Genomic DNA, 23,470 nt, shown 5'->3' with positions numbered 1-23,470 from the left:
CAAATGTCCACCAAAGAACGCGACAAGTTTTATCAATGGTACGACGCTGTAAAGCACCAGACCTTTAATTTTCACAAAGAGATGATCGCTTACTGTAAGAACGACGTGGAGATTCTGAGAGAGGGCTGCTTGCGCTTCCTGCGGGAGTTTAAAACGCTCACGGGTTGCGATCCCTTCTCCGCGGCCACCATCGCTTCGGCCGCGTTGCTAGTTTACAGGACAAATTTCCTGCCCAGAGATACGATCGCGATCCCGGATGTATGGGATTACAGGAGGCAATACAAAAGTTATTCGAGCGTGTCCATCCAGTGGCTGGAATTCATCGGGCGCGCGCGCGGCATCGAAATTCGACACGCGCTGCGCGGGGGTGAAGTGAGTGTGGGGCGCTTTCACTTAGACGGATACGCCGAGATTGAGGGGGAGAAATGGGCTTTCGAGTTTCTAGGCTGTCAGTTTCACGGCTGTCCTACCTGCAACAACGAACACGATATCTGCCCCCTGACCCGCGAGAGCTTCGGTGCCCTGTACGTTAAAACAAGGGAAAAACTCGAGTCGTTGCGCCAAGAGTTTAATATGAACGTGGAATCCATCTGGGAACACGAATGGGCTCACGCTAAAACTCACGACCCACAGGTACAGCGTTTCCTGTCAGACTTTGAGCCCCCTGAGCCCCTAAGGCCGCGAGAAGCGCTTTTTGGGGGTCGGACGTCGGCCATTCGCCTGCGTTACGACGTCACGGGGCAAGAGCGCGTCCGCTACGTGGATTTCACGTCGCTGTACCCGTACACTCTGGCTAAATGTGAATTCCCCGTGGGGCACCCGGAAATCATTCATTCGAATTTTAAGCCTCTGAATGAATACTTTGGCCTGATCAAAGCCACGGTCAACACCCCGCGCGAGCTGTTTTTCCCCGTCCTACCCAGCAGACTGCCAAATGGGAAACTGGTGTTTACACTGTGCAGGACGTGCGCGATCGAGAACAGACAGGAGGGGGCGTGCGGGCATTCCGACGCAGAGCGGGCATTGATAGGCGTGTGGGTAACTGCGGAGCTAAATCTGGCTTTAGACAGGGGGTACTCGCTCGTTAAAATTCACGAAGTGTGGCATTTTCCCCAGACCAGCGGCGACCTGTTTAGAGATTACATTAAAACCTTTCTCAAAGTGAAGCAGCAGGCTTCGGGCTACCCCGACGACGCGACCGATGACGTGGGTCGCAGGGAGTACATAAAAAACTATCTCGAGCGTGAGGGGATCGAATTGGAGCCCGATCAGATAGTGTCTAATGAAGGGAAGCGGCAAGTGTCCAAACTTCTGCTTAACTCTCTGTGGGGTAAACTGGCGCAGAGGAGCAACATGCTCCAGACATGTATAGTGTCTGACCCGGGGGAATTTTTTAATTTTTTCTGCTCGGACCTGTACGAGATTTCCAGCTTCGCGTTTGTCAACGACGAGGTCGCCCTCATCCGCTGGCGTTTCAAGTCTTCCTACAAAGTGCCGCCGGGAAAGACTAACATATTCATAGCGTGTCAAACTACCGCGTGGGGTCGGTTGACGCTTTACAAAGAACTGGAAAGATTGGGGCGGAGGGTGCTGTATCACGACACCGACAGCATCGTGTACATAAGCAGGCCTGGTGAATATGACCCGACCTTAGGCAATTACCTGGGCGAGCTGACGTCCGAATTAGCCCCCGACGAATACATTGCTTCGTGGGGTGCGCTGGGACCAAAAAGTTACTGTTACCGACTCAACAACGGGAAAACACAAATGAAATGTAAGGGTATAACTCTAAATTACGAAACCTGTCAAAAGGTAAACTTTGACAGTATGATCGGATTGATTGAAAACTACATCGGAGGTTGTAGGAATAACCCCGCTATAATGACGCAGTACAACAAAATCGAACGCGACATGAAAAGCTTTCGCCTGTTTAATAGGCCTCTAGATAAAAAGGTCAGGGTCGTCTACGACAAACGCAGATTGCTGGCTAGCGGGGAAACTCTGCCTTTTGGTTACTGAAATGTAAAACTAGCAGCATCGCAAAAGGGCTTTTAAAGTTTTTTCTAAAAATCAAAGATGTTCATTTGTTTTAAAATGAAAAGTTTTTTTCAAAGATGTTTTTTAAAATCAAAGTAAGATGTACAAATGTTTTAAACTGAGAAATGTTCCTAGTAAGATGTTTTTAAAAATGAAAAGTTTTTTACAAAGATGTTTTTAAAATGATCATAGTATGATGTTTTTAAAATGTTCATAGTAAGATGTTTTTAAAAATGAAAAGTTTTTTCCAAAGATGTTTTTAAAAATGAAAGATGTTTTAAGATGTTTTTAAAATGTTCCTAGTAAGATGTTTTTTATTTTCAAACTTGTGTACTGAAATGTTTTGTACATTTATCACAAGAGTTTTTATTAAAAACTTACCCATGCACTCTGTGTCTGTGAAAGCTGACACCCCTCCAGCAGTGGTTTGCACGTGTGTGTGTGTGTGTGTGTGTGTGTGTGTGTCCTCGGAAAGATTTAAAAGATTAGGGCAGTATTTACCGTTTCGTCAGTGTGTTTTTTTTTTTTTTGCAAAATGATGGGTAGCGGCGTGAGAGAGGTCGACTTTGATCACCGTTTAGAACTCCCGTTTACGGCTATAATCGCAGGGGCAAGTTCTTCGGGGAAAACCTATTTCACTAAAGAAATGCTTTTAAATCAGAGTCACTGTTTCATAGGGGGCCCCGTTAAAAAAATTGTGTGGTGTTTCGCTTCCCATCAGCCGCTTTATGATGAACTACGCGATCGGATCAGCGAAATTGAATTTATACAAGGGCTTCCCAAAAGCTGGGAGGATGAGGAGCGCTTCCCCTCAGGCTCCTTGATAATCATCGATGATTTGATGGACAGCACGTCCGAAAACAAACTCGTGGCAGAAGCTTTCACGAGGTTCAGACATCACCGTCAAATCTCGGTCATCTACCTGGTGCAGAACGTATTTCACCAGGGCAAGTACAGCAGGACTATAGCCCTAAATACGACTTATTATTGTCTGTTTAAGAATGTGCGAGACAGAATGCAAATCAAAGTTTTAGCTCAGCAAATGTTTCCTTGGCAGAAAAAGTTTTTTCTAGATGCCTACCATGAGGCCACAGGGCCCGCGCACGGCTATTTATTGGTCGATTTGAGAGCCACGTGCCCAGAAGAGTTCCGACTCAGGACCGGATTATTACCGGGGTCGTTACCCATCGTCTTTCTACCGGCGAGCCATTGATTTATCACTACTAAGCTATGTCCGAACATCTCAGGAAACACCTGCCGACCCTTAAAGTTTTACAGAGGACGAGGGGGGTGAAACGTAAAAAGATTCTTACGGCTGACCCATCTAACGACATAATTTTGGCTCTCTCCGAAATCTGTCTCAATCTCATAAGAGGTCGCATACCTTTAACCGTAGCTCAATTTACCAAACTCAAGAAACAGAAAAGATTGATTAAACTTTTCGCATGTAAGAAAAACAGCGTCGCTAGGAAACGCGTGGCAATTCTTCAAAAAGGAGGATTCTTATTACCGCTCTTATCAGTGGCTCTGCCATTCGTTACAAGCCTGTTTGCCGGTAAGACGGCTAACTAGCCTTTTCCAGCAACATGAGCCAAGTCAAGAAAATGTTTATGCTCAGCCCCCAGCAACTGCGTACGCTGACCCAGAGGGCGACCCCGCATACCATCGGGGAATCGGCCCTGGGTGAACTCGAACACCAGATGCAGGGTTTAATAAATCAGCCGGCTATGCATCTGGATGAAAAAGTGAAGAGATACAACCAATTGCTACAGAGGTATCTGAATCTAGCCCGAAAAGAGGAAAATCAGGGGCGAGAAATTGTCCTTACAGAGCGGAAAGAAAAAACGGAGGAGGAGGAGGAGGGGAGACAGCCTGACGGCGGCGGCGCGACTGGGGACAAATCTGTACAGGAAGTTATCCAGCAAGTGGCGCCTAGGGCTAGAAAGAACGTGGGGTACATCTTGCATAAACTGCTCGATTCCGACGGGGCGGTACGTTGGACCCAGTCGGGTGAACTCATCATCAGAGATAGACCCATTAAAGGTTCCCATATTTTAGATTTGATGAAAACTTTATCGCAGCCTAAATCCCACGCCGGCGGATATCCTAAAGGCTGGGAACCCTTTTTAAACGTGATATCAGAATTAAACATCCCCCTCACGAGCGTGGGTAACATCCAAGCCAGGAAAGCCCTAAGTCATCTTAAAGATTACGGCGGAAGGGATCCCCCGCCTCCCTCCTCCCCTCCTGTGAAACAGAACCTCGGGAGACGTAGAAAACGTATTGTTGACGACTCACCACCACCGCTTGAGGGAACCCCTCACACAGCGCGCGATTCCTCCCCAGAATATCGTTTATGGCCTTTAAAGGGTACTCCTTATGCTCCGTGGATAGATTACAACGATTAAGTGTTTTATATACGTGTGTGAAAAAGAATTAAAACGCCTGTAACGCGTCGGTTAATAAAATGTAAAATTTATTGAATAAAGGGTGTCACGTTTTTATTTTTTCCCCAACATGAATCTAACAAGCATAACAATCTTTAAATAGTTTTAACGAACATACATTTTGCGGCTTTGAAAGTTTATCGGCATTAACACGGCTAATACACTTGTGATATTTCTTGATAAACTCGGATACTAGAGCGTCGTTTTTCCTCAAGTCGTCAGAGTACAACATCATAGTCTCTTGAAATGAAAGTCCCTTGAAGCGCCGGTAGAGGAAAAAGGCGACGTGGGCCCCGCACGTGGAAGAAAAGTCATGTTGAACTTGACGCGTATTATACCTTATTTCGGTAGCGTGCCTCCCCAAGAAGCTCATAAAACTCTTTGGGTAGTAAGGGGAATCGGGGGGATAACCGTAAGAATCAAAGAAGGAGGCTTTACCCTCTTGGGGCTCCAAAATTATCCCGATCCAGTGTTCACCCTCTCTATTCTGGTCATGCGTGTTTGCGACCAGAAAAGCGGGCCTGGTCTCTATGCGGGTGGGTAATAAATCGCTAGGCCACACGCCTCCAAAAGCATCCCCCAGCAGGGGCCGTAAAACGCATTCCAGCTGGTGAGTGTTCATGATGATGATGATGATTAAAAGTCCACCAAAACCTGTCTCTTGGCGTTTATTTCAATCACGCTGTCGAAGCAGGCGTAGACGATGAGACTCATGGTTCGAGGTAGTGGGGCTCTGAACCTTAAATCCAGACGGCACGTGCCGCTGATGGCGGGTGACAGGGCACCGCCGTCCAGCTCGTCGTCTCGGGAGAGATTGAGAGCAAATAGCGAGTATCCGTTTTCAAAATCCTCGCGGTTGATGCATAAGGGCGAATCCTTTAAATGCCTGTTTGTAGCCAGGAAAAGGTTGTAAAACTCTCTGACCGACTGCCTCGCTCTAAAATCGGGCTGGAACGGTTTGCTGGGTATGTGTCGCCCGTTGACTGAGAGGCTCAGAAATTCCAGGTCACAATGCTGAAACCTGAACGGCTTTCTGTTTCGCGTGCCCACGAACGCGGCGTGGTCCACGATCCCCAAAACGATGTAGCGCGGTAAGTTGCCCAGGAAGAGGTTGTCCTGCGGGCAAACCCGCGATTGTGCGGGCAGCGTATAATTTTTAACGACTACCCTGCTTATAGGGTACAGGGCGTTTGCTTTCATGAGAGCGGCCGAGTGACCCAGTGACACCGCCGGGGAGACCTCCACTTTTTTCACAAACAGGCTGGCCCTCAGTATTTTCAGCTCGTAATCGGTGTCATTTCTACACATGAGACTAAAGTCGCTTTTAGCCTTTACAAACTTTAAGCGTATATCCACGTTGTTTAACAGCATTCGTTCGCTGAAAAAAATATCGGCGTGTATAGGACCCATCAGAGAAAACTCCTGAGAGTTTCTACAGAAGGCGGCTCGCTTCTGTAACCCCACGTTGGGGCCCTGCGCTGAGACGTCCACGCTATCCAAGTCGCCCCCGACGTCTTTGTACCAGAGCCCTGCCGAAAACTGACTCTCTAGCGTATCCGTAGAAAAATTGAGCAGGGTCTCTATGACTGACCTATAGGGGTGCGTGGCCGACGAAGAACTGATCAGGACGTCGTTCAGACTCACATCCAGCTGGGAGAATATGCCGTTTAGCGGGTACTGTATAATACCGCAGGGGTCGGCGTCAAGCAGGGGGGCTCCATCGGCCCTAACGATCTTGAGCCTTAGATATAGCAGTGTAGAGTTGAGGTCCACATAGAAATTGCCCGACCCCGGTATTAGGAAATCCAAAACATCCTGATCGGTAATGGAATTTAATGGGTTGATTTCTACATAATTGGTCTGATCTATGGATAATTGCGTCATAGGGGCCGCAAACAGGTCCAATTCAGATTTGGTACATTCAGCCGAGAGCCGGTGAGCTAGAGCCATTCTTGTTTACGCTGCGTTTTCTCTCTCTTAAAATATGTCCCCGGGGGGTTTCTTGTTTCTCTTAGCTGGTCGAGACTTGGGAATCCTGACGACTCTGCCAGGTTTTTTTTTTTTTTACGACTTTCCTGAAGGGCTCTCGTTCTACTCCCCCTCCTCCTCCGAGACAGGAATAGCAGACCCGACCCTTCCTGCTTGGGGTCAGCTGTGTTTGTAAAACGGCCGCTGACTACAGAGCTGGCGAGATCCGAACCTATTCCTTTGACCGCCGATTTCAAATGAGGTTTCGCTATGTCGACCCCACGCTTAAGAAAGGGTAAAACAAATCTAAAAGCCCTACTGAGCATGGACCCCAACCCACGCCCGTACATCACGGGGCTCCCCGCAAAACCGGGGAGCCCATGTCCCGCCTGACTGGTGTAATACGTAATAAATCTCTGTGGATTGTGGTAAGCCATTGTTTTCTTTTTTTTTTAAACGGGGCGAAAGTGTAGCTTGACGATCGTTTTTCCGTAGGAGAAATTAATCAGAGTATTCTGATCGTTCTTTATCTCGATATGCAAATTCTGTAGGCTCTGCTTGTTCACCGGTACGTACTGCAGCTTGTGGAACGGCAAAGTGACTACGTCGCCGAACGCACCGTCTATTTTAACGGTTCTGAGGAGCGGGACTACAAATTCCCCCACGTGCTGCGGTTCCACGATGTTACAGTAGACGTACATATTGTAGAATCCCGCGTGAATGTCGCCCGGGTAGGGTGAGGTCGACCCGCTACCTCCTCCTAGGTTATACCACTGACCCGGCTCAAAGCCCAGCATGTAGGCCAGAGTAGGTTTAAATTGGATCTTGTATTTATGGTTTCCCGTCATATTAACCCTTCGTGTAATCTCGCTGTATGAGAAGGAAACTTCGGTACCTAATTTTTTTAACGTAGCGTTGATTTCTGTCACAATCTGTTTCAGAGATTCATAATAGCCCACTTTAATTTTCCGAGGAAAAAGGTAAGGTAGGTCCACTAAAGGATCGGCCTCTCTCTTTGCCTCCGCCTCCGTATCCCGCAATTCAAAAGTATTATCCGGGTGTGTAACATTTCGCCACGTGTAACAATACATGATTTCAGCCAGAGCTACTTCGTAAGGCCCCCGTAGCTCTATAGGTCGCGAGAGCATCACGGTGTAATCCGAACTCTGGTTATCGGGGAAGATGGAGAGACAAGAGTTTGACGGTAGCGTGAGGTAAAAAGAGGGGCGGGCGTCCATTTTCTTTTTTTTTCTTTTTTTTCTCTTTTTTAAAAAATTAAACCTGTATCAAGTCCGACCGCGGTATCCACGAATCGAACCTCGAGGGCCAACCCTGCCAATGTACTAAAATCCACTTTTTCCCCTTTCTGTCGGTCTTTGAGCCTATAACCTTCTCGACCTTGAACGCGCGTCTCGGAGATATTTTGACTTTCTGCAGCTCCGCTTCATAAAATGTTCCCTCGAGTATTTCACCGCTCACGTCCCTCAATTTATATACCGGTGGGGATCTGGGTACACGTTCGCATATGACAAAGTACTCGTCCGTAAATGTCTGCTCGTACTTTTTGTCAAATATCTGACTGTGCTTGGAGACTCTCACAGTGTCCCCTATGTTAAACTTAAAACGTGGCCGTGTGCTTTTTTTCTTCAGGGGACCGTATAGATTATCAAATACTAGATGAGCATTATCGGGCCTGACCTCGGCAGGTTTCATTTTAATAGCGCTGTGAAATGACTGGTTGTACCCCTTTATTAGATCGTCCAACACGTCCACATATCGCCGGGTGTTTTTAGCCGTAAAGTACCTGTACATCCTCTCTTTTAACGTTCGATTAAATCTCTCTACGATGGAAGCTTTAAGTTCACTAGCCGTAGTGAAATGGGTGATTTTATGAGTTTTTAAAAGTTTCTGAAAAGTCCCATTTAAAAACTCCTTACCGGCATCCGTCTGTAGCTTGAGGGGGACGCCCCCCTCGGTTAAAATAGAATCAAAGGCCTCCTTTACAGCTTCCCCAGTCTTGTTTCTTATAGCACGCGCGTAGGCTTTTTTAGAAAAAACATCAATCACCGTAAGGAGGTATTTTAACCCCTCGTTGTATTTGGCCAGCCCTTGCATGTCGCATAAATCGGCCTGCCACTGATACATGGCTCTCGGAACAAACACTCTGTTCCTGGGGAAATTCTTTTTAACCGGTTTATGTAAAGTATAACTGTCTTGCATAGACAGCCAGTCTCTGATGTCATCAGCAGCCACTTTTTTCCCCGTATCTTGCTGCACGGCTCTCTGCAGTCTGGAGACACCTCCGTATGACCCCGGTTGGCTGGGGTCATAGTACGAACTGCTCAAGACGCGAGCTGTAGTCTTGGCAACAGACATGCTTTTCACACACTGAGTGGGGGGAGAGCGGGGTGCGGCGTTTTATAGCTGACTGTGGATGGGGGTTGTTAAGAGACTGAGTGAACATCAGTGAAATTTTGTGTGTTTTTTCTACATTTAACCCATATTGTGTAGTTTGTTTTTTAATTATTATTATTTTACAAAAGAGTTTAGCTGGGGTGGGGATCGAACCCACGCGGACATACGTCCATTGGATCTTAAGTCCAACGCCTTAACCACTCGGCCAACCTGCTCAGCATTTTTACCCGTTATTTTACAAAGACTATTACAACGGTATTCAAGTTTTAATTTTTTTTTATTTTTGCAATTAGTGAAAGATATATTTTAAAAAAGCTGGTATACAATTTGTGAAGGTTACATTTTCAAAATGCAGGTATACATTTAGTTACAGCCGTGACAGTTGTTGAGGTAGATTAGCGATGTCACATGCAGTAAAGTGGATATAGTGGCTTTTTCAACGATACATGTATGTAGAGTAGAAAGCATCTGATTAACATCGATAGGCTGCTTATCATGAAATTTAGAGGTGACTACATCTACTATTAAAGCGTAAAATACAAAAATGTGATTACAGTCAAATTCATTGTCAGGAATACAAGATAGACAAGCGCGTATGAGACTTTCGGGGGAATGTCTTTCACCCTCTGACATCAGTTGAGTAAGTAAATCCATCCCCCGCTGATAATTTTCTCCGACTTGAGAAATCTCAAATAACACTCTATGAAAGCAGCAACAAGCATAATCATCCCGACAATCACTTTTATCAATAGCACGCAACAATAGTGGACTAACTTTTTCTAAAAAAACATTTAACATAAACCGCCGTAAGGGTCTGCTGATACCGTTCCCCATCACAAGATGCTTTTTGTTTTAGTCTCGGGCCTCCCAACGAGTCAGAAATTCTTCTTCCAGGATCTGCTTAAACGCTGGGTTCTGTTCAAACAGATCTTGTTCCAGTCGAGTGATTTCCACCATGCCGTTGCGGGCCTCACGCAGATCGTACAGGATAGCTTCCACGGCCCCCTCCAACCTGCCGGCGGCCGCTCGGATGCCCAGGGTCGATAGAACGTGGGTCAAGGCGGGTGTCAGCCGATCGGTCCAGAGGTCACGCAACACAGAGTCAAAGTGTATGTAAAAGTAATTTCTGCCTGGAGGAAACAGACAAGGGTGTTGTCTCTGACTGGGGTGATCCACTTCACAACCGTAGCAGTTTCTCTCTTGATGCTTCCTGATGACTGAGGTTAAAAGGCCCACTATCATAGCCTTAATACAAGCCAACATCCCACGGCAGAGAGCCGGTCTGGAGAGAAGCGTGCAGATCTCAGGCGTCGGAGGGTCCTCTCCAGGATCAGAGGCCGGTGATGATGGGGGGGTTGGAAGGAGCTCCCCGGGATCAGAGGTCAGGGTTGCTGCTGGAGCCTCATTGTCCCCGCTTTCACCGTCGCTATAATTTGCTGCTGCTGCTGCTGCTGCCATGATGTTTGTGAAAAGGGGTTGTAACAGAGTCCACTTTATATAGCGACGGTGGGTGAGGGGGTGAGGGGGGTCCTTACGGCGTAGGTTTTGTCATCTCCCCGACTCTCCTTAAACATCGCTTGGTAGTAACCAGACTTTTCTTGAATCATCTGCATCCAAATCACTAACGGTATTCTCAGGCCAAAACAGTCGCATTTAGGCCACTGCCATATATTCACCATTCTCTTGTCCAGCTCCCCGGTCACGTCCCACTTCATAATGGTGGTACGCTGTTTACGAGCATCTCTATAGTGCATCTCCATTCTTCCAGTCTCGACCTCAAGGTCGGGGTCGGTGCTCTCCTCCATCATCGGGGTAACGACAGTCTTCAAGTTTCCCCATTCCGTTTCGGAAAAAGTCACCAGATACGGGTCGTCTTTCGGGGGGTCTGGGCCGTCTCCGGTGACCTGAAAGACGCGCAGTTCCTCCGCAACGTTGTCAAAGAGGCAGACCAGTTTATTCCCGTTGGGCAGCTCCCAGATAGCCCTCGGGTCTTCCGACGGTCGCATCATAGGTACCCGTCTACGTGCCGTATGAATCTTCCTGGGAGCCCCCGGAGGCTGCATAATGGCCTCCTGCTCCTGTTGAGTCTTAGAAGGTGAGGTTGAATCTTTCATTTCGGAAGTCCCAGACATGTCTGTATTTTTTGAAAAGATAGAGTTGGCCCTGCAGCGCGAAGCTCCCTATATTCTACACGGCCTGCTCGTGGGGGCGTGGTACGGATGAAGATGATGCCTCTAGGAGGAGGAAAAGGCCCCCCGCTCGACGTAATACAATTTAATTGTCTCTGTCACCCCATATCTGCACGGTCATGTATGACAAACAAAACTATAAACAGAATTTACTGGCGGGCAAATTGTCAGACTTGATGTATGACCAGGTGGTACGGCCTTGATGATGCTACTCGTGCCTGTGTAAGAAAATTATCTGTAATTTGGGACGTATGTGAAAACAAAACTTTAAACAGAATTTACTGGAGGGCAAAAGTGTCAGACTCGATGTATGGCCCGCGTGGCCGGGTAGGGGGGCGCCTCGATGGCCAGGTGGCACGGCCCTGCAGAATTTACTGGCGGACAAATTGACAGACTCGATGTATGTCTCGACTTATGACCTTTACAAATTGGCGCCATACGCCGATGTGATACAAACGCTCGCGTGAGGAAAAAACACACGGTCAAAACTAGCGCCGAGCGTTTTTATTGGACGATAGACCCTGCACCTCCTCCTCTCATTCTTTGCTCCAACTTTACCATTTTATCCCACAGTCTCTCACAGTTTCTCTCAGACTCGCGCAGCAGCACGCCTCTCAGCTCTCCCGCATCGCTCTCTCCGAGGATTATCCAAAGCCGTGCGGACCTTTCCGCGCTACCGCACCAGTATGTGAATAAGTCCTTTGCTGATTCTCCGAAGCCCGGGGACCTTACCACGCTACCGCACACCGTACGCTCGCGCTCCATCAGGTAACCCAGCCACGCTCACTCCCGCCCGCGCCCCACAAAATAATAATAATAATAACTTATTCAAATAACACACGCTCATAAGCACTCTCATCAATATCATTTTTAAAATAATACACACTCATAAGCACTCTCCTCAATATCATTTTAAAATAATAAACATTTAAAATAAGCATTTAAAATAATAAATAATTAAATCCAAATACCATTGCATCACTAACACAACCAACCCATGCCCCCTAAGCCACAATCATTTAAAATAATAAATAAATAATTAAATACAAATACCATTGCAGCAGTTACACAACCAACCCCCGGGGAAGAAGACAAAAAAAAATATTTAAATAAATAATTAAATCCACATGCTATTGCGTCAGTTACACAACCAAGCTCAACCCACTACAACATAAGCTCCGCCCACTGAACTTTTGAACGTGACCTTTGACCCGACCTGTCATTTTGACGAAAGCGGTATTGCATCTCTCTCTTACATGAAATTACTTTCTAAGAACATTTTATTTTGTAATTCAAATTTTTCTTATTTTTCAAACCAAAAAGTTACAGCACTCTCATATAATACACTTCAGCCATTCACATTTATAAAACAATATGACCAATCACTAGTTCAACCTCCCAGCCATTTATCCTTCAAAAACATGGCCCTAGAAACATTCCCACATTTTCATTATACCTCGTTTCCCATTTAGTCTGTCCAACATTTTTTCATATGAAGCTGCCTTAATCATCTCATTGGTCCATTCCTTTATATTGGGGATTGTTGAGGATTTCAAATGCCTTAATATTACCCTCATGGCAGTTGAGTCCCACCATCACAGCCTTAAACTGTTTATTATTCACCTTTGGCAATTCCACTCTATCTCCTAGCAGAGAGAGTCGGGTTTGCGGGGTAAAGTAAAGCCTAGCCATTTGTCCAGGAGACCAAGAACTCTACCCCAAAATGGATATACCTGAGAGCACTGCCACAGCATGTGTAAATAAACCCCCATCTGCCTTCTAAAATTCCAACACTGATCAGTATTAATTAGTCCAGTTCTATTTAGTCTAACTAGTGTCCAGTACTATCTGTGTATAATTTTATACTGAATAAATTTAGCTTTTACTTCCCTAAAATATTTCCCCACTCTAGAAAGTATTCTTGACCATTCATCTTCTGCATTTTAACACTCGTGACTCAATGCCTCAGTTGCAAAAACTTCCAAAAACTCCCTCCTCCTCCTACATCATACTTACTCTTTAAGTCTGATTATGACATAAACATCCCATTTACGAATAAATCCCAGAGAGTTTTCACCCCTTTGGGTTGCCATTGTTTCCATACTTTTTACTATTTGTATTTGAGGATTGTGCCAAATTGAGGAATATGGCTGCATGTCATGTGATACTTTAAGCTTCTTATGTATTTTGATCCATATATTTCTCGAAAAAGATATTATCGGGTTTGTGTTTCTTATATTGTCCCCCCATTGTGACAGAATGTGCAGAGGTTGAAATAGTGAAGCCAAATTGCTCTCGATAGCTATCCAGTCCACATCAGAATTCACATTCTTCCAGTGATAGTAGAGTTTGGCTATTTCAAATGACATGCTATATAATCTAACATCTGGCAATCCTAGACCTCCCTTGTCTCTGGGCGAAGTAATTTTAATCCTAGGTTTATTCTTTCCCAACAAAAATCTTTTACTATACTCTCGTACTGTTCAAATATCCTTTCCGGAATATTAAATGGAAGCATCATAGAGAGATAATTAACTTGAGGCACCACAACCATTTTAGTAACATTAACCTTCCCCCCATAAGGATAATTTCAATGCTTTCCATTTGTCCATATTAGGTTTAATTTTGTTCAATGAGGGTTCAAAATTCTGAATTATTATTTTGTCAATATATAAACAGGTTTAAATTTCATGTTTATAGTTCAATTTTATGTTATATAAACAAAATAATTTTAATACAGTGCATTTTTTTTATTAATTCAACAGCACCCATGTTCAATCCACTTAAGTTTGGAAGGTGTATTGGAAGGTAACGTAGATATTTCTTAAGTGGGCATCCAGAGATATCGTCTCCCCTCCAAGCACCCCTTTTCTCCACTAGTTCTGTATGGAGCTCAACAGGAGGAAGAGGTAGATAAAGGGGTTAGTCTCAAACATAATGTAATAAAAAATAAAGAGTAAATACAAGCGCCATGAAGCAGTATTGAGTTCCAGCAGGCCTTGACTTACAGTAAAGGAATTGTAAGGCAGACATGCTAACAAAACAGCTTTACATTCCCAATTCCAAACCATTAATGGGCAACCTTAGAGTGACGACGGCTAAAAAAAACCTTAGCTATAAGCAGGAATGAAACATTGTGAAAAGCCAAGACTCCACATGAAGGTAAATTTGATCCTCCGCCTATCGCAGTAGATGCGTTCCAGACCCATCAGCGATAGGTGAAAATCCACGATACAGAAGGATCATATAATTTTTTTTTTAAGTTTAAGCCTTAAAATACCCCTCCCACATGCTTTAAACATATGTAAACTCATTAAAACACATATATCGGGCTATGTTAAATGTCGGGCTAAGGATATGAGTAACATAATAATAATAATAATAATAATAATAAAATAATAATTTTTAATATGTATACACACACACAACTTTCTCTCTATATATGTAATGGAATATATAAAAATAAAAACATATATGGCTCTTACACATTCTTTTCATCCTTCTTCATGTAGCGTACTGTTGATTCATTCAAACCATAATGGCGAAGCACATCCAGAAGTTTTACCTTCTCCTGAATGGTCAACGTCTTCCATCGTAGGGCTTAGAACAAAACGAAAACAATCGGACCACAAACAATGTACGGGATACGCAGAGAATTGTGAGGCGTCGGAGGAAAATCCGCGATATAGTGGGGAATCGCTGTAATGTGAATTCTGCCAATCCTGGTTTTCAGCACCATGGACAGAAACCTGTCGTTTATAGGGACCTATTATGCCCATTTTCACTGTTCATAATTGGATTTTTATGGTCTGCTAGAATAGATTCACCCTTTTGATAGGTGATATCCTAGAATCCAATATATTATTGCAGGGCTGTTTTCATTTGATGTTAACCAAATGTGATATATTTATTTTTACTTTTGATATCTCGTCCTTTTCCCCTTATCTGATAAGAGCCGCTGTCCGCTGAGACAAGCTGGTGTGTTTTTACTGCTCACTGAAAAGTGGGTGGTGCGGACATTGTGTATTACATCACACTATGAGACAGTCACTGATTGGTGGGCTCTGAGGGGGCAGTGTGACCTGAAAATCATCCATCAATCAACCCAGGATGGGGGGCCAGCCCATCGCAGGGCACACTCACACACCATTCACTCGCACATGCTCTCCTACGGGCAATTTAGCAAGTCCAATTAGCCTCAGCATGTCTTTGGAATGTGGGGGGAAACCAAAGTACCCAGAGGAAACCTCACGACGACATGGGGAGAACATGCAAACTCCGCACACATGTGACCCATGCGGAGACTCGAACCTGGGACCCAAAGAAATGCTAACCACTGTACCGCTCCTGAAAATCATGAACCATTTTAAATATTGAAGTATTTTTGAAATATTTATTAATTTTAAATATTTATTAAATCAAAACATTGGGCAGTATACATGTTATAGGTACTTATTAATGAATAAGCAATATAATAAGATTCAATTTTGCTTTCACTACTTAAAGCGCCAGAACATCGTATTTGAAAAATTCACCAGAAATCAGGAACAGGTTAAGAAAATCCACAGACTTCGTCGCGAGCAGTTTAATATACGAACTATTTCCTTCTACCCAACTCCACACACCAATAATATCACTGCGCAGCAGATATTGCCAGGGAGCTCGCGCTTGTGTCTAATGCGCAGTGATACGAGTAGTGTACTTCGATAGAAGCCCGACATTTCTACGGCTGATATTTCCAAACCTGAACAACTCCCAGCAGAACTTTGATGAATAGATAGCATTAAGGCCCCTCTAAAATATCTTTTTATAGTTTTGGGGTGAACCTCCCATTTAAACGAAGTACATCGTGGTGCTCATGAATTTGAAAGCCTAGATGCCTCATCTCGCTTTTCCACAACGAGTCAGCAGCGCCACCATCTTGGAGCGATAATTAGACATAAACAAGCAACATGTCAGGGTGTAGATGGAAAGATCTTTTAGCCATAACTTCTTTACTAATTAACGCATTTATATCTTACAATTATGTAGAATAAATAAACAAGCCCACCACTACTGCCCCCCCCCCCCCAAATTTATGTAGTATTGCTCATAGTATTCTCAACAAAAACTAATGCTAGTATCCCGTCAGTGTCACAGGCAAGTAAACATGTTATGTATCTTATTTGACCGTACCGCAGATTTTTTTACCTGTGAAATGTGGTTCCCTGTTTTCTAGTTTTAACATTCCTCATGTTGTTGCAGTTTCGAAAATAGTCGGTTCACTAAGTCATATCTATGAATCCTCTATTTCACAATTACCATGCCAACATCGCGTATCGCCCAAGGAGGCACACAGGGTTTCAAATCTATGACGGTGCTGCCTACGCTACTACCAGTCACATGACACAGGAGCTACCGAATACCCGCCAATCGGGAGCCGGCTAGATCAACCACGCCCACCCGTCACATAGAGGAGAGTGAGGCGAAAGAAGCGAATCAGTTTAAAAATGTCACCATTAACGCGGTATTTAGTAGTCTGGAGATATTTTACTTTAAGCAAGGCACAAAATAAAGTTGTAGTATTTGTAATAAAATTTGAAGATTAGCTGACAGGAAAGCCAGGTACAGGTTTAGTCCTCCTTAATCAGCTTGTCGGTTACTAAATGTCGGCAAATAAGCTTGCCTTTTTCTGTGATTTTTTTTCAGTTTAATTGACACTTAAAGAAGTAATCTGAGACCTGAGATATAACATTAGCAACGATGGTCATTTTTTACACTCATGGATTTTAACATTGAGGACGTGTGTCACATGTCATTTTCACATAGAGGGAGTTTAATTGTTTTTATCTGTGTCTGTGTGTCAACATATGTCTATTTAGTTATGTCACTGAAATGTATGATTAGTATTGACATTTCCATAGACTACTATGTTTTAATAAAAATGTATGATCCTTTGGGAGTTGGGCAATAGAACGGAATTGTAAAGTATCAATAAGAAATACTATTAATGAAGTAGCCGCCATAACCTTTTGCTTTGCAAGTGTGCATACAAAACACAAATAATGCAGTTGTACTGTTATGTATATAATTTAAAAGGTATACTTGCCAGCAAAAGATTGAGTTAATAAAATTAAATGAAAAGTATTAAGACCCCTTGTCATTCATAGTATTATATACTTCTTAATTTTACAAAGACTTTTTTCCTATCATATTTTTTAGTTTTTGAAGTTGATAATCTGGAAAACTGCTGCCTGGGATATACTATCCATTCTTGACTCTTGGAATAGGAATTGAAGTCGAATCAAACAGCCTTACAGCACCCTCTTGTGACATACAGTAATATGGAAAACAGAACAATTACTAACTGAACGCAACATCCCCCCTTTACTTATGTATTCTTCTTCCTGCAGCAGCACTGTCTTCTATAAAAGTCACGCTGTCACGATCGCGGTCGGGCGAAGCGGCGATCGTGCGGGCAGGCGTGGAAATAGCAGGCAGACAGGTGAAGTCGGGGCAAAACCAGGGATTTAATGGGCGAACGAGGACTGGAAAACGTAGCACACCTACAAACATCAATGACGGACAAGGGAAACCGGGGAGACCAGGACTTAAATACACAGGACTAATCAAAGTAACTAGACAAAGCTGGAGACGATCAGGGAAATACACGTGGGTAATCAGGGGGCGTGGCACACACGAGGAGCGGACGAGCCGGGCATGACACACGCCTTACCTGTAACATCCATCCATCCATTTTCCAAACCGCTTATCCTACTGGGTCGCAGGGGGTCCGGAGCCCATCCCGGAAGCAATGGGCACGAGGCAGGGAACAACCCAGGATGGGGGGCCAGCCCATCGCAGGGCACACTCATACACCATTCACTCACACAAGCACACCTATGGGCAATTTAGCAACTCCAATTAGCCTCAGCATGTTTTTGGACTGTGGGGGGAAACCGGAGTACCCGGAGGAAACCCCACGACGACATGGGGAGAACATGCAAACTCCACACACATGTGACCCAGGCGGAGACTCGAACCTGGGTCCCAGAGGTGTGAGGCAACAGTGCTAACCACTGCACCACCATGCCACCCCCCATAAATTCATTTTTCCATTTTTATTTTCAATAATATTGATGTTAACTCAGCATCTTATTTTCAATGTTGAAAAAGTCACTTTATATCAAGGTTTCGCCACCATTAATTTTTCAATATTGAAAAAATGACCAAAAATCAATTCAGTTTCAATGCTGATAATTTAACACTGACCATAATTCAATGCATTTAACTATACTTCAACGCTGAAACAATAATATGATGCTATCTGGGCTATGAATAATTATTTCAATTGATATACAGATTCCAAGCCCATATAGGTGATACACAGGTACGTAATGGGCGTCTTATGTCTGAGGTAGCCAGCTACTGTGTTTGATAACCCACCATCATAATAATAGTTTCCTTGCACTAGTATAAACCAATTGATCCCTCTTGCAATAACCTGTGGTATGAAACTGAATAAAATGTATCGTACCAGTCTTGGGGAAAACCAGTGAGAATCCACTGTGAAACAGCACTGCGCAAATTCTCATGTGTTCCTAATGACAAGGGCAAGACTGGTAATCAAATTAGCCTCTCAGCAGGAGTGTTAGTGTAAAAGCAGGGCTTATTGACACAGATAATAAAGCTTGTTAGAATGCGTAACATAATTATTTAGCTGGGCCCAGAAGAGGTGAGAGCTCCCCTAGTGGCTACAGGAGTGCATTTTCCCAAAAGCAGGTATAATGGATGGTGGTCTTATTGCTTTTAGACCACAACTTGGGATAGAAGAACAAATCAAATTATTTTCCTCATTTAATATTCAGATTTTAATTGGGCTTAAATTTTAGAGCACAGTGTGTTCTAGGATGGTACGTTATGGATATTAGTCTCTACCACATTCTAACGCTATAAATCCGGACCTTTTCCTATGTTTGATTTGGTGGCTGCCAGGCGTTCTGAGTAGTATAGTGACTATGGTAGGCGTGTGATTCCCTAAGGAATTTTTTGTTCTGTTCTGTGTGGCAAATACATATAATGCTGACATTTTTCCTGGAAGATTTGGGATTTTTCATCCCGTGCCTTAAGGTATTTCTCTCCAGCTCTAGGGAGTCTCCCCCGAAAACACCAGTCACTCACTAGCCTTACACTTATGCTTGCTGACTTATTCAACACCATGAAGGATTAACAGAAAAACAGAAACCTATTAAAAGGCTGCACCATATCATGATATGCAAATAAACATCCAGCATCATTGTTTCACAGGGAAGTACATTATTTATTGATAATTATAACCCTAACCCTTACTTCTCAGCTTGACAAACATAAGGTGCGGTGTGTGAACATGTGAACTGGTTGAAATGCAAGTGTCTCACAGTCAATGCATAAGACTTGAGAGCCCTGACTTTACTTATATAGCCCACAACATGTTTATGATTCATGAATAAATCTGGCCAGCAAATCGGTCTTTCATTTTCCACAGAATAAAAAAAACGATAATGTTATCCCGCTGATAATTGCAGGCGCGTTTCACCCCCGGCACTGGCTGGAGACACAGGCAAAAGGCATACAATCTTATTGAGGTACAAAAATTATTCCATCTACTCTGCACTTCTGCATAACTTCCATCATAGTGCCAGTTTTTGCGGTCAGCAAGTTTATTACTGTAAGCGCCTCCATAGTAGTGCCTCTGAGGAACTGAACCGGACTTCCGATGGTGTCTCTCACATGTACATCATACATATATATATATACACTCACTCTCTCTGGGTCTTTCACGTGATATGTGGTCAGCCACTATATGGGAGGGATATTCAGGCATAAATTAAGGGCATATTTACAAGCCGCACTAGTGTACCTATGTAACCGGTCATTCCCTGCCTATACTCTGCATTGTGTTTTGGGGTGTTATCAGGTGTGTGTGGGGTGCAGGAGGAAGGGATATTACAGACGCCGTTGTCGTTCCTGGATTTTATTGAAACTGTTGGGAACAATAAGGAAAGGGGTAAACTTCATATGCTCTGGCCCTCTCGCTCTCTCTGCACAAAGTAAAACAATGTATATACTTATGCATAGACGTGTTTTCTATCCCCTGCTTATGATGAATAATAAATCAAATATAATATATATGGGTCATAATTATACAATTGATTTACTAACTCGGGGGACCCTGCCACTAGATCCTCACCTCTTCCCACGTGTGCAATACACCAAAGGGAAGAGGAAATGAGGTCGGGACCCTTATAAAGGGGAAAAGACAGAGGGAGGGGCGATGCAGGACAAAAGCATCATGGGAAAGTTTAAAGGATATTGTACCCATCAGGTTAGACAGAAGAAGGAAAACAGAATCTTGTATAATTATAAGTTAAAAGTAAAATAACAACCTGTTACACGTCACCTACACTTCAGACTTCATCCTCAAAATCAAAGCAGTATTAACACAAGCAACATGTTCCATCTCTTAAATCCAATCTAACATTTAAAAATAAAGTCTGTTTCAACTGGACTTTTATCTAAGAAAAACAAACATTTTATGTTCGAGTTGTTATAAAACTACTGAAACAAATAATTGGCTATACTGCAGTTCCGCTGTCTTGTTTGGCACCCTAAATTATGTCCTGCATTCTGTGGAAACAAATGAAGGCTGAGGAATGTTACGTAACACAGCTAGAATGCAAAAACTCTATCTGGTGTAATTCAGTGCATAAAACCAATGGTCTTAAGTGTGGTGTCTTCTTCGTAACACTCCCTGACTTTTGTATCCATGACCATGAGATAGGGTGGGCTGCTTTTCTTCCTTCCTTTGACTAGTATTCCTCCCTTTCCTCCCAGCCTTGGTTGGTGGGTCAGGCAGCATCACCTTCTTTTAATAGACCCAGGTGTCATTTATCTTGAAATTAGGTTCAAGTGCAGAAAATGATCTAGTCTTAGACAATCTCTGAATTACAGAGAAATCTGATTTATTCTGAAACTGTGAGAAATTGTTCATCTGTATTTTGCTGCATTGCTAATTGTTGATGTGTGTGCCCTCCTTGTGCAGTAAAGGGGAGATCACATGCAGAGCTGGTTTTCTGTAGTTTCTTAGCCTGAATTAAAATAAAATATTCTCTTCATATAGGAACCAAGTCTCTGGCTGGAAATTTCTACAAAAGGTCCATCTTCTTTTGCCGTATCAACACTTAAATGAGAAAAGCAGACAGGGACAGTATAGGTGACAGCAGTGACTGTCCTTCCATGCCATCCAAATGTCCAAGGGGTATGACCAGAGTACACATGTACAAAAAATTATATATCAAAAGCAAGTACCTTTGTTGAAACGTGAAGGTAATCGTTTACAACATAACAATTCCATCCTAAAAAAAAGAATTTGTCTGTGTATTGCCTAGGAACTGCTACAATGTTAAAATGGTAAATCCCAACCAACCAGAGCAAGAACTGACACGTTATTTAAGAACTGAAAGAAGGAGAAAATTGAAAACTTTCTTCGTGGGATCAATAACATATATGTTTTGTTTCCCACGGTCCTGTTACTAATTCAAATCTTAAATCCTGTACTTTGATATTTTGGGCTGAATGTAATGACAGCAAATGTAACAGCTGCCTCAATGCAGGTGAAGGCAGCCCAGAGGGTCCAAGAGGTCAGTGGTCAATTACTGCATAGGGATCAAATCTGCAATCAGAAAATTACTGCATACATGCCTTTATATTACGGTCAAGCGGAGAGTCAGAGCAGTTTCCATAGAAACAACGTAAACAAACTTTACCGTTTGAAGCACAACAAACTCTGAGTGAAAATGGCGCAGAGGTGAGTAGCTTGTTAGCTCTCCAAAATGTCTTTGAATTCTTCAACTGATGTTGTGCTACTTCGATTATTTAGCCTTTTATACTATAATGACATATAGTAAATGTCTATAATACAATAAAAAACATTACATATTTTTTTAATATTACATATTTTTTAACGTCATTTAAAGTGCAGTGGTTTTTATTGCTACTGTGGTTGCTAATATTTAAATAATGACAGACTATTTGGTTAGTAAATTCATCTCAAACATGCTAGTTTAGTAGGGCTTCCCAACCTTTCGATGTCCGCGGATCGGTTTCCGTCGTAGAAAAGTGTCACGGATGGGTAAGACGGCGGTATAATTTGGGGGTTCCCACGCCGAGCGGCGGGAGATTGACGGTGTATACGGACATGCGGGGCTAATGGCGTATTTCCATACATCAATACGGGCAGCTTTCTTTCCAAAACGGCGCGATCCCCTAATAAACGGGACGGCTGGCTCCTCTACCCCCGGTTGTCTGCCGCCCGGTGCAATACTCCGCGCGGACGGTACCGGAACACCGACCGGAAGTTGGGACCCCCTACTGTACAGGGTGGTAGGTAAATTGTTAAAAAAAATTTGGGCCATTACTTTCGGAGTAGGCTAGATGCTTCTAAGTTTATCATTACATCTATTTACATTGTTACACAGGATTAACACTTTCAAATATTCTTAGCTTGGTTAGTGTTAACTCAGTTCTTGGTAGTATTCATCTGGGTATTCATTTGATGTGGAGCACAGTTGTTTCGTATTTGATTCTAGTTATAATTTGGTGACATTACTGTTTAATATGCTATTGCACTTACAGTATCGTGCATTTTACAGTCGATTTTTTTTGCAATCTTGCTCGCTGTTTCTTTTATTCTATGTGACCCCTGTAATTATTTATTATAATAATTATAACAATTGTATTTTCTGTATGGTTGAAGAATTTCCAGCTCTTTATTTATTTTATTATCTCTCTTAAGTGCTGGTTAATCTCTCGTTTATTCCCCAGAGAGCGAATTGAGAGAGCTGATCGATGGACCAACACCCAACACTGGGAAGCCTGGAACCTGTGGGATGAAGTGATCAACTGGGGAGAAGGTGTGGAGGAGTTCTCACCAGTGACACTCCCCACTGTCCAGGCTGGGGGGGTTAAGGGGGGATTGGGGGGGTCTACTGATTTGGGTAAGGGAGGGGAGAGTGTGGGAAAGGATGGACTGCTAGCCAGCACTAGTATTTCATCTCAAAGTCTTCAGAGTAATTACGGCCTTTCATCTGAAGACTGGGAAATTTATAAAACTTGCTACCTTAACAAAAAAAAGAAAGTCAGGAAGGACCGGACAAGCCGGGGGGAGGGTGAGGTAAGGGGGCAGAGTAGTGAGGAATATGTGGAGGTACCAGAGTGGGGAACATTTGAGGGGAAGGCCTCCAGGGTTGTGATGGAGGGGACAGAGGCTGGTATTAGTATGATGGATATGCTAAATGGAGGTGAGGAGAATGGATGTGAGGTGGGAGTGAATGTGGAGGAGGTTAAGGAGGGAGAAGTACAGGGAATGCTGTGGAATATGTGGTGTCACAAGTAGGC

At 43.6% G+C, this 23,470-nt stretch overlaps 1 non-coding gene across 1 annotated transcript; it reads right to left on the bottom strand.

The window, feature by feature from the left end:
* Nucleotides 1–8,999: 8,999 nt before the first annotated feature.
* Nucleotides 9,000–9,082, bottom strand: trnal-uaa (transfer RNA leucine (anticodon UAA)). Its single transcript has one exon. It is a non-coding gene; the product is annotated as a tRNA-Leu (tRNA).
* Nucleotides 9,083–23,470: the final 14,388 nt, after the last annotated feature.

The sequence above is a fragment of the Brienomyrus brachyistius genome, unplaced genomic scaffold, assembly GCF_023856365.1.
Source record: "Brienomyrus brachyistius isolate T26 unplaced genomic scaffold, BBRACH_0.4 scaffold168, whole genome shotgun sequence".
Lineage (NCBI taxonomy): Eukaryota > Metazoa > Chordata > Actinopteri > Osteoglossiformes > Mormyridae > Brienomyrus > Brienomyrus brachyistius.
The sequence above is the reverse complement of the archived record's forward strand: the minus strand, read 5'-3'. Positions and strand labels throughout refer to the sequence as shown.